A 12,090-nucleotide genomic window follows, 5' to 3' on the forward strand; every position below is an offset into this window, starting at 1 on the left:
CTGGTCATAGTTCAACCGGTCGCTGACAGATGGCGTTGGAGCGGCTAAGAACCACAAATGGGCTGTTACACCAACTGGTTAGTAGTTTGAGCTCTGAAATACAAATTGTCCACTTTTGTGGATGGATGAAAATTCTGTAATGATGACCCATTCAGCGGGGTTCCCACCGACCTGAAAACCTCGGGTTAGTCTGCACCTCGCGGTCGCGATAATTCGAATTTGGAGCGCAATAGTTGGAATTTTGGTGTTAAAATTATAAAACACGATAAATCGATAATCGAGGTATTCCTGCTATTCATTCAACTTAACAAGTGTCTAAATTTCGTAGAATGTTTAGTTAAAACATTTTACAAATAATGTTGAAACCGGCTAAGGATAGAAGTCAGTGGAGAGCTTTTGTGAACGCGGCACTGAACCTCCGGGTTCCATAGGCCATAGAGTTAGTTAGTTGAAACCGGCTGTTATGATTCCATTCTTGATATAATCTTTTCATTCTCAGTGACGTTAGTAAAGATAGAAGCTTTGACAGTTTCATGTTTATATGCCAGTGCAGTTTCTTCTTTCGTTTTGTCTTCTTTCTTCAACAACTCTGGTGTTTTTCGAGAAAAGTGATGAAAATTAGGAATCACAGGGTGTCTATTGGTCACGAAAGTCACGAATGTCACGAAAAAATCATGAAATTGGAAAACAGTCATGAAAGTCACGAAAAAGTCACGAAATTTAGCCTTTGGGTCACGATTTTTTTTAACTGTACAAATGTAAGTACAGATTGGAAAATTTCGTTCTATAAAATTCACCACCAAAAATGTTTATGGTCGGCTTTAGACACTACCAAATCGCAAGCAAAGCACGTTTCTATCGCATGGATGAAAATTCGGCCTAATTCGCACCCAAATTTGCTCTTGAAAACGTTAGAAAATTTTATGATTTGGTGAAGAAAAGGTCACGAAAAAGTCACCAAATTTCATTTTGGAATTTTAGTAGACTCCCTGAATCATTTGTCATAATATTATAACAACAGTAAATTTATTAAATGCTTCTTACTGTATTTACTAGAATATAAGAGATCCTCCTTTTTTTGAAAATATAGAGCTAAAATTCTTGAGGTCGCTTTTAATTGCATAATATCTTTTTGGACAATCGTAGAAATGCCGGTAAATAATTCTTGTTTGTAATAATGATTTGAGAATTTTAATATAAAGTTCCATTTTGGATTGTTTAATTTTTTACTTTATAAAACAGCATGTATGTTCAAGCATAATAATTTATAGAACAGATAGAGGTATTACCTGTAACTATTAAATATATCTGGAAAGATACTTCTAAGAAGTCACTAGTTCGCAGCCAATGAAGAACCGTTGGTTTGGTAGTTGCATGCATTTTGTGTAGTGATCTTATAGGGGTACTTAAATTCGCATGATAAAACGATTCTCAAAACCGACACAGATTTTTAGGGGCGCTTATATCGGGTAAATACGGTAATTTTTCATGGTTTGAGAAATATTTGTCTCCATTTATCGTTGCTTTCCGAATCATTTGGAAGTTACTTCATGACAGGATGAGCTGATAGGTTGCGGGCTTCACATTTTGTGTTCATTATAGTAAGTCTCATGTTCTGTGGTTATGTTGTTGTTGATGCTAGGAAGGGAGCAGTTTGAAATTCGTTCCTGAAGTTGAAATAGATTTCGTTGTTCCATGATTGTGATTGCCGAATTAAGAATAGTGCCAAAACACAACAAGGAAATACCATATACAACAGGGTGATGTTTATATGAAAGCTGATTCTAAAATGCGTCCACTAGACTTAACGTTTTAGTACTTAACAAAGTACAGCAATACAAAATCAGGTATGTTAAAAGGAAAACACTGAATAAAATTTTATAGAATTTTATTTGTATTGTGTTTAAGGTAATATCACACAATCTATAAGACAATGGAAGCAATTCATATTGATATGTTTGTAATATTTGTACACATGTTTACTATTTTGTGCAAAATGCTAATTTACTTAAATAATTGTAGATTGTAATATATTCTTTTCAGTGTATTGATAATAAAAACTAGTATATTATTTCAAGGTGTTTTGTTTTCTTTCTCTTTGTATTATATGCCTATGTAGATCAGTGGTTGACAATGATCCAAAAGTCAGTATGTCCAACCACATTCAGAAAATACATTTATTGTCACTGAACAAAGAAGCGTTTGTTTTAAAATAATAAGTGTGTCACAGTTTCGCCAACTGATGCAATATATTGGCTTCATCAGACACTGTGAGTCAGTAATAGTGTCTGATAAAGCTACTGTGCCTTATGCAGAGTCGTTTTGACGTATGATTAGCGTCATATTAAAGGCCTGACTACTGCAGGAAACATATGTTGGTCGAACTCTTTAGTATGGTTCTAATCACGCGTCAGAACGACTCTGCATTATGTTTAGCTAGTTGGCGAAACGGTCACACTGTTACTATTTTAAAATAAACGATGTTGTGTTCAGTGATTTGTTTTTCTAGTTCAAGTTAATATAGCAAAACTAATGTGGACCAGTTATTTATTATCGGAATACTTACATGATACTAAATGGTGGACATGATCTTGCTGTCCTACAGAGGCCGAGCAATATAACAAGTGATTTCAGCAATGGGGAACGTATTGTTACTGTTTGAGTGCTCCACTTTCTTGGTTTGTTACTATAGGCACGTTTCTTTAAACATTCCCACATAAAAAGAGTCTGCGGGGGTAAGATCAGGATCTTGGAAGGACGTGTTCCTCCAGATTATTCTCCTCAAAAATGATAGCCAAAACGTCTATAGTTCCAGCCACAGTATGACAGGTGGGTCCGTCCTGTTGAAACTACGATCATCTTGCGTCAGGTTCCAGTAACGGCAATGGATTTTTTCCCAATATGCTGATAAACCGTAGCTGTGGCTGTAGTGTCGTAAAACTGAAACCTACAAATTGGTGACTGGATTTTTTAAATTTTATTTTATTTATTATGAATTGGATCTCGTGGAGGACATGTGAGTTGTCGGTTGTCATTTGTCCAATATTAAGTGTACACACGTTTACCACTTGATGCAAATGGAAACACATCTTATCCAAAAAGAGGGTGAAAGCAAGTCGGTTAATCTTCCATCATGTGGAGCAGCTAAACAAGAGGTCTCGGATTATCAGACTAAAACACTCTTATGAAAATTTACAGCGTTGTCATAGTTACACTTTTCCTTCTTGCTGAAATATCAGAAATAATAGATCAACACTCATGATGAGTACTAAAAGTTTTATATATATATATATATATATATATATATATATATATATACCGTAAGACAGGTTTACTTTGCACACGATTTAAGGAATTTTAAAGAAAATCGCATGTAACTTACAAACGTAATGATTTAGAGCTGTATTTTAAACATATAATAGCTAGATATATGTCGAAAACATTCGTGCAAGTTCATTAATAAACATTCAGTATGACCATAATTATTGAAATATAAACTTTGGTGCAGAGTAACCCCATAGCTGGGGTTAGTTTGCACAACATACTAACAAGTATGTTAACTTACGAATATAACGTTTCTGTGCAATGTTTTCCCTTCAGTGTTTATACATTTTACTTTCTACACAAAACTGCATACAGTTTACAAATATCGATATTAGAATGAGGGTACTGATATCGATACTTAGTATGAATTACCAATATTTGTGAAGAAAATTATGAATTTTCTGGTACCGGCACAGGAACCACATTCTAATAGTTTAGCATATGTCCCACATAAATGCCAACTCAGGAAAAAAAATCCCCGTGAACTGATTTGCCTTGGTTATTCCTTATATCCAAGAATACCATCCCAACCGTAATTAGTGGAAGATTTACGGAGTTTGAGACTTTCAGGCTGAAGTCCAGCCAAATTGCATGATTTCTTTTTAAAAAAATCTAATGCTAGTCATTCCTATGCGTATAAGCTGCAAGCCCCCCCTCTCCAAAAAAGTAGATATTTCTAAAAAATAAAATGCAAAGCCTTTGTGAGTGAAGCCCCTCTCTAACTACTATTCTGGATCCGCCACTGTTCATAATTTATTTTCCAACAAGAAATTCATTCCGGCATCTACCCAAATAGGAAATTTACCTAAATTTAGAATGCAGGAGGTTCCAGTAGTAATAATTTCCTATCTAAGAGATATTTTGGACCGATGCAAAGTAACCCCGATTAGAGGCTGAAACTGCCTTCTTCCAGTGTTACATTTTTTATGACTTTAAAACGTTTCATATTTCAATTTCAACTATTGCATCAACTACCATTATACACAGTCGTATTCTACGATACTGACTTAACTTTGCCGGAAATTCTTGTAGGTGATACCTTTCAAATTTTTGTCGGCCTTTACAGTGACTGCTTTCCATGCCTCTACAACAACGAACCCCCCGGGTAATTAGAACTGATGTTAACCGCCAATATTAGAGCCAAAATACAGTTAGATGTTCTATCTTACGGTGGCAGTTGAAACTTCCTCTTTACTGTTTATGGTTTTACCGACAGAGGACTGTGAAACTCTTTTCATATTTTGTGCAAAGTAACCCCATCTTACGGTATATATATATATATATATATATATATATATATATATATATATATATATATATATATATATATATATATATATAACAACAATGTTCTCGAGAAATACAGGACATTTAGGGCCCTATGTAAAGTCATTTTAGGCGTTGTATTAAGAACCTGACTAACGCTTGGTGCTAACTTCCGAATTTAGAAACACGTTCGTGAAGTTAACAACGATTTATATTGAAGAAGGCCAGCCACGACTTCTTCGTAGGATTATCCAAACACAATCGGAAAAGTGAGTGCAAGAGAGAATGGGTCTCTCTTTCATAGATTTCTCTTACCTTCTACATAAATCGCTCTTAACTTCACGAACGTGTTTCTAAATTCGGAAGTTAGCATCACACATTAGTACAACGCTAGAAACGACTGTGCGTAGGGGCCTTGAAGTTTAGAATAAGTTTAAGGGGTAATAGATTATGTAAATCCGGTACTTTCTCCTCTAAACTAGGAGTCCTAGTCTAATCCAGACACAGAACTGAGTACAGTTCTCTTTGTCAGGTGATTGCAGTTCTGGGAATAAGCGAATTTTGTGAGACAAAAACAACTAACTTTCCATTTTCTTCCCTCCAATCCCTCACAGCGAGAGTTTATTTTCTACCGAACCCGGTCGTGGTTATGGTCATTATGAGGAAGCAATATGTCTGACATCCTAATTGTACTACGTCTCATGTTCAGTAATTATAACTTGATATTGCCACGACTGTACCCCGCGCCAAAGACACACGAGGGAGCTCTGCGTTTAGTCATGACTTAGATCCGTGGTGGAGTACTTGCCTCCAAACAAATCCGAAATTTCCCGAAAACGGTTGAACATGAATGAACTGAACAAAAACTCAAATAGGAAATACCATAGGGCAAATCGAATGGTAATGTCGCGGTTCCCCCCAGGGCCGCTCTTCAAGGGGGCCTGGAGCCCAACTTTAAAATTTTAAATGGAAACATGGGGCGAGTGACACCTCGTTCGATAGATCTTTAAAAACTAAAACGAGATGTGACAAAAGATTTTTCATATTGGTCACCGTATTCAAAATGGCCGCCAAGATATGTTACCTGTATCAGATAAACGTCCAGTACCATTAATATGAAAACGGTTGAACATAAATGAACCAAACAAAAACTCAAATAGGAAAGCCGTGGAGCAAATCGAACGATGTTGTCGCGGTGCTCCCTAGGGCCGCCTTTGATGGGGGCTCAGGCCCAACTTAGAAATTTTAAACGAAAATATGGATCAAGTGATACCTCGTTCGATAGATCTTCATACACTGAACAGCGTTGTGGAAAAGATTGTTCATGTGAGTCGCCGTTTTAAAAATGGCTGGCAAGACACGGTGCTTGTACCAGATAAAACGTCCAGTATCACTAATATGAAAACGTTTGGAGATAAATGAACAGGATAAAACTCGTACAGGAAATCACAGAGGGTATTTATCATTCCACGCCTCGAGAATAATCCAACGAAGAAAAAGATAATTAAAGTATAAGTGACATAATGCTAAAGAGGAAATTAATTGTTAAAAAAATATCTTTCCGATCTCCCTCCGTAACTGGGTGAAGCGGGAATGAATGATAAAATCAAAATCTCAAATGAGAACCCCATTTTTACTTGCAATAGGTATGGTTTGTCTGAAATACTTGGGTATACAAGTGACTGGTATTGTAATGAACCGATATCGTGCAGACGACTTTTGAGGAAAACCAACGTTTGTACACATTATTCTAAAATTGCATTGTTCAACAAATTGGTTTCGCATTTCAGTTGATTCATTTTTACACAAATCATTGCCTGCAATCAAAATGGAAGATACCATTAAACAATAATTTTACCTACTTTTTCCCATTACAGACATCTATCTCTTATAAAAACACATTTCAGATAATTTTGTTGTGTAGATACATTTTGCAAAACCTAAGGTTCACATTTGCAATTTCACCGTTCCTTCCCGTCCCGCTTCATCCACTTACGGAGGACGTTGGAACGATGATTTTCTAGGAATTAGATTTCCTCCTTTGCATTATGGCACTTTTACTTTAACCATCTTCTCCTCTGTTGCAACATTTTCGAGCCGTGAAATGATAAATACCCTCTGTGATTTCCTATAGGAGTTTTATTCTGTTCATCTGTTATTATCTTCAACCGGTTTCATATCAGTGGTACTGGACGTTTTATCTGGTACAGGCACCATGTTTTGCCGGTCATTTTGAAAACGATGACTCACATGAACAATCTTTTGCTACAACGCTGTTTAATGTGTGAAGGTCTAACGAACGAGTTATCACTTGATCCATATTTTCGTTTAAAATTTCTAAGTTGGGCCTGGGCCCCCATCAAAGGCGGCCCTGGGGGCACCGCGACAATATTGTTCGATTTGCTACATGGCTTTCCTATTTAAGTTTTTGTTTGGTTTATTTATGGTCAACCGGTTTCATATTAGTGGTAGACGTTTATCTGATACAGGTAACATCTTGGCGACGATTTTGAATACGGTGACCGATATGAAAAATCTTTTGCCATATCGCTTTTTAGTTTTTAAAGATCTATCAAACGAGGTGTCACTCGCCCCATTTTTCCATTTAAAATTTTAAAGTTGGGCTCCGGGCCTCCTTGAAGAGCGGCCTTGGGGGGCACTGCGACATTACCGTTCGATTTGCCCCATGGAATTTCCTATTTGAGTTTTTGTTCAGTTCATTTATGTTCAACCGTTTTCGAGATATTTCCGTGGAAAAATTAAAATGGGCCACGCTGTATACACTATGTGATCAAAAGTATCCGGACACCCCCCAAAACATACCTTTTTCATATTAGGTACCTTGCGCGTCCATCTACTGCCAGGTATTCATTATTAGCAATCTAAGTAGTCGTTAGACATCGTGAGAAAGCAGAATGGAGCGCTCCGTGGAACTCACGGACTTCGAACGTGGTCAGGTGTTTAAGTGTCACTTGTGTCAGAAGTTGTACGCGAGATTTCCACACTCCTAAATATCCCTAGGTCCACTGTGTCTGATGTGATAGTGAAGTGTAAACGTGAAGGGACACGTACAGTACAAAAGCGTACAGGCCAACCTCGTCTGTTGACTGACAGAGACCGCCGACAGTTGAAGAGAGTCGTAAAGTATAATAGGCAGACATCTATCCAGACCATCACACAGGAATTCCAAACTACATAAGAATCCATTCCAAGTACTATGACAGTTAGGCGTGGGGTGAGAAAACTTGGATTTCATGGTCGAGCGGCTGCTCATAAGTCACACGTGACGCAGGTAAATGCCAAACGACGCCTCGTTTGGTGTAAGGAACGTAAACATTGGACGATTGAACAGTGGAAAAACGTTGTGTGGAGTGACGAATCACGGTACACAATGTGGCGATCCGATGGCAGGGTGGATATGGCGAATGCCCGGTGAACGTCATCTGTCAGTGTGTGTAGTGCATTCGGAGGTGGTGGTGTTGTGGTGTGGTCGTGTTTTTCTTGGAGGGGGCTTGCGCCCCTTGTTGTTTTGCGTGGCACTTAGGGATGGTACCGAGACCGAGACGGACTTTTATATACCGAGACGGACTTTTAAATACCGAGACGAGACCGAGACAGACCTCTATAAATCGAGACGAGACCGAGACGAGACTTAGGTCAGTCTCGAAAGTCTCGGTATCGTCTCGAATATTGATATTGATAAATACTAAAATTGCCTTCACTCAAAATTTGTTTCGTTGCTGTGTTAGATAATATGAGAACGGTTGACTGATGTACAGTGGCGTATTTAGGGAGTGGTTATCGGGATCAAACCCCTCCCGAAATAAATTTGTGATAATTTTTTGCATTGCACGTACAACACAAATGTTTCTTACTCGTCCCTCAAGCCTATCCCGAAACAAAATCCACTGCTGATGCAAATAGAATTCTCTCTCTTTCTTTCTTTCTCTCTCTCTCTCTCTATATATATATATATATATATGGTCGCGGTGCCACCCAGTTGTACATACCGGTTTCCGGGGCACAATTTTAATTTTAAATGGAAGCAAGGAGTGAGTGGTATCTCGTTCGATAGATCTTGAAAAACTAAAAAGCGTTGTGGCAAAAGAGCTTTCATATCCGGCACTGTATTCAAAATGGCCGCCAAGACATGTTGCCTCTATCAGATACAGTAAAACGTGCAGTACCACTAATATGTAAACGATTGAACATAAATGAACCGAATAAAAACTCAAATAGAAAATGTCATGTGGCACATCGATTGATATTGTTGCGGAGACTCCCAGGACCACCCTTCATGGGGGCCCAGGGCGCAACTTCAAAATTGTAAATCGAAACATGAGATGAATTATACCTCGTTCGACATATCTTTAAAAACTAAAGAGTGCTGTTGCAAAAGATTGTTCATATGGGTCACCGTTTTCAAAATGACCAGCAAGACATGGTACCTGCATCAGCTAAAACGTCCAGTATCACTAATATGAAAACACCAGAACAAATATTCGAATAGGAAACGACAGAGGGTATTTATCATTCTATAGCTTGGGAATGTTGCAACAGTCGAAAAGATGATTAGAGTAAAAGTGCCATAATGGAAAGAAAGAAATTTAACTCCTAGAAAATTATCGCTCCAACCTCACTCCGTAAGTGAGTGAAGCGCGAAGGATCGGTGAAATTGCAAATGAGAGCCTTAGTTTTTGCAGATTGTATCTACGAAACAAAGTTATTTGAAATGTGTTTTTATAAGAGATAAATGTCTCTGTAATGGGATAAAGTATGTAAAATTCTTGTTAAATGGTACCTTCCATTTTGATTGCAGGCAATGGTTTGATGCAAAAATGAATCAACTGAAATGCGAAACCAATTTGTCGAACAATGCAATTTTAGAACAATGTTTACAAACGTTGGTTTTGTTCAACAATCGTCTGCATGATATTGGTTCGCTTCTTTTCCTTCTATGTCTTCTTGCATGTGATAGAATATGAGTTTCACAGAGATGTCCACAGTTACATTCCGAATAACTTTCAACGGTAATTTCAGTTGTGATCCTTGGTAACGAAACGGTACATACTGATGCAGATATGTCCCAAAAAATCTTGCACGCAATGCGTTAAATTATCAGAGGCGAAGGGGCGGGTAAAATGTTGATAAATTTGAATTTCATCTTATTTTTATTCACCTTATTTCACTTTATTTTTATTCATTATAGTACCAGTCATTTGTACACACACGTGTTTCAGACAAACCATATCTATTGCAAATAGAAAGTGAGGTTCTCATTTGAGATTTTACCATTCATTCCCGCTTCACCTACTTACGGACAGAGATCGGAAAGGTCATGTTATATCATTTCCTCTTTTGTATCATGTCAATTATACTTTAATAATCATTTTCTCCGTTGCATTAGATTCGAGCCGTGGAATGATAAATAATCTCTTCTTTCCTATACGAGTTTTATTCTGTTCATTTATCTCCAACTATTTTCATATTAGGGGTCTAGTGGTACTGGACGTTTTATCTGATACAGGCACCATGTCTTGGCGGCCATTTTAAAAACGGTGACCGATGTGAAAAATCTTTTGCTACAACACTTTTTACTTTTTAAAGATCTATGGAACGAGATATTACTCGCCCCATGTTTCCATTTAAATTTTTAAAGTTTGGCCCTGGTACCCCATGAAAGACGGCCCCGGGAGGCGCCGCGACAACACCATTCGGTGTGCCCCATGGAATTTTCTATTTGAGTTTTTGTTCGGTTCATTATGTTCAACTGTTTTCGAGATATCTCCGAGGAAACATTAAAATGGGCCATGCTGTATATCTATCTATCTATATCTATATCTATATCTATATCTATCTATCTATCTATCTATCTATCTATCTATCTATCTATCTATCTATATATATATATATATATATATATATATATATATATATATAATGTATAGCCGCGGACACAGTATATGATCAAGGGAGCGGCTAAACCATGGTTTGCCGCTTTATCCAGTGTAAAGAAAGTAGGATTGAAGCCCATTTTTTCCAGTGCATACCTGAGCGTTAAGGGGGGCTATAGTCCCTATAACCCGCCCCTAGGATCTGCTATATATATATATATATATATATATATATATATATATATATATATATGCTGAAATATATATTAAAAATACTGAAATTTTGTACCAAGTTGGGAAATTCTTCTTGATACTCTGCAATATCACTAGATAAACAAGCAATGTTGCTAAAGCAAAATAAAGTTGTATTTTCTCAAATTGCGCTACGTAAAGTATTATATATTTCTAATTTAGTTATTTAACAAAACCAAAATAGCCCATACGTTATTTAGTGTAGATTGGAAATCTCTAATAACGCAAATGACATGGACGGTGCAATGTGTATCAACTGCACCTTAGCGTCAAATACTGTGATCATGGTATAATATATTTCGAATGAAGGAAGGAACAAAGTTACAAGAAACGGAAAATGTTTCTAAAGACTTTACTTCGAAAACGCGCTGACATATCACGTCTCATCATGCAGATGCTTCCAAAAGACTTAAATGCTTATAACGCTATTTACAACAATTGTTATTTCAAATCGTTTCAGAGATACCAAACACATTGGTAGAGATTGTTATACTGCTTAAAATGACGTATTTGTATTAAATTTTTGTAATGATTATTGCTTTCCTTTGCTTCTATAACATTACAACAGTTTTTGGTGGTTTTAATTACAAGTGGCAATTACATTATTTTAAGCAGTGTTACTTAAATAGATAGCTAAATATTATTCTAAATATGTGCAAATAACGTAGATAAACTGCAAAATATTTTAAAATTACTCGTAATTTGTTTTATGGTGCAAGAATGCTTTCAAGAGACGATGTTCTTCATAGTCTTTGGGCTACTTATAATGTTAATGTTTAAATCTTCGTTCCAGCCATCGGCGCAAATCTGTCTTCAACATTGGGGGGGACGGGTAAGACCGTTCCCATTTATATATATATATATATATATATATATATATATATATATATATATATATATAAGGATACAGTGGTCGAAGTGAAACGGTATGCGGTGGTATGCCATACCGCCTCTGCTTTTTTCCAGTTCGAACACTATATATATATATATATATATATATATATATATATATATATATATATATATATATATAAGCGATGTTCAAAATATTTATAAAGTTGAAAAACAATGCTGTGAAGAATCAGGGGACAGAATTGTCTTCAGTGGCGTATTTAGGAGGCTATCGGGCTCAAGCTCCTCCCGAAATAAATTTTTAGTTTTTCGCATTCCACGTACAACAATAATCCTTCTAACCATTTCTAAGAATGTCATTGACTTTCCATTTTCTTATGCTATTTGTTCAGAAATAATACTGTATTTGCCAAATTTCATTCCATGTAAGAACTACGTCCTTTTGTTTTTTCTTTCGTCTTTTCTACTTTTCTGTTTCTTTTTCTTGACGTTACTTTCTTTC

This window comes from Thermobia domestica, chromosome 8 (assembly GCF_964235325.1).
Source record: "Thermobia domestica chromosome 8, izTheDome1.hap1.1, whole genome shotgun sequence".
In the NCBI taxonomy this organism is placed as follows: Eukaryota; Metazoa; Arthropoda; class Insecta; order Zygentoma; family Lepismatidae; genus Thermobia; species Thermobia domestica.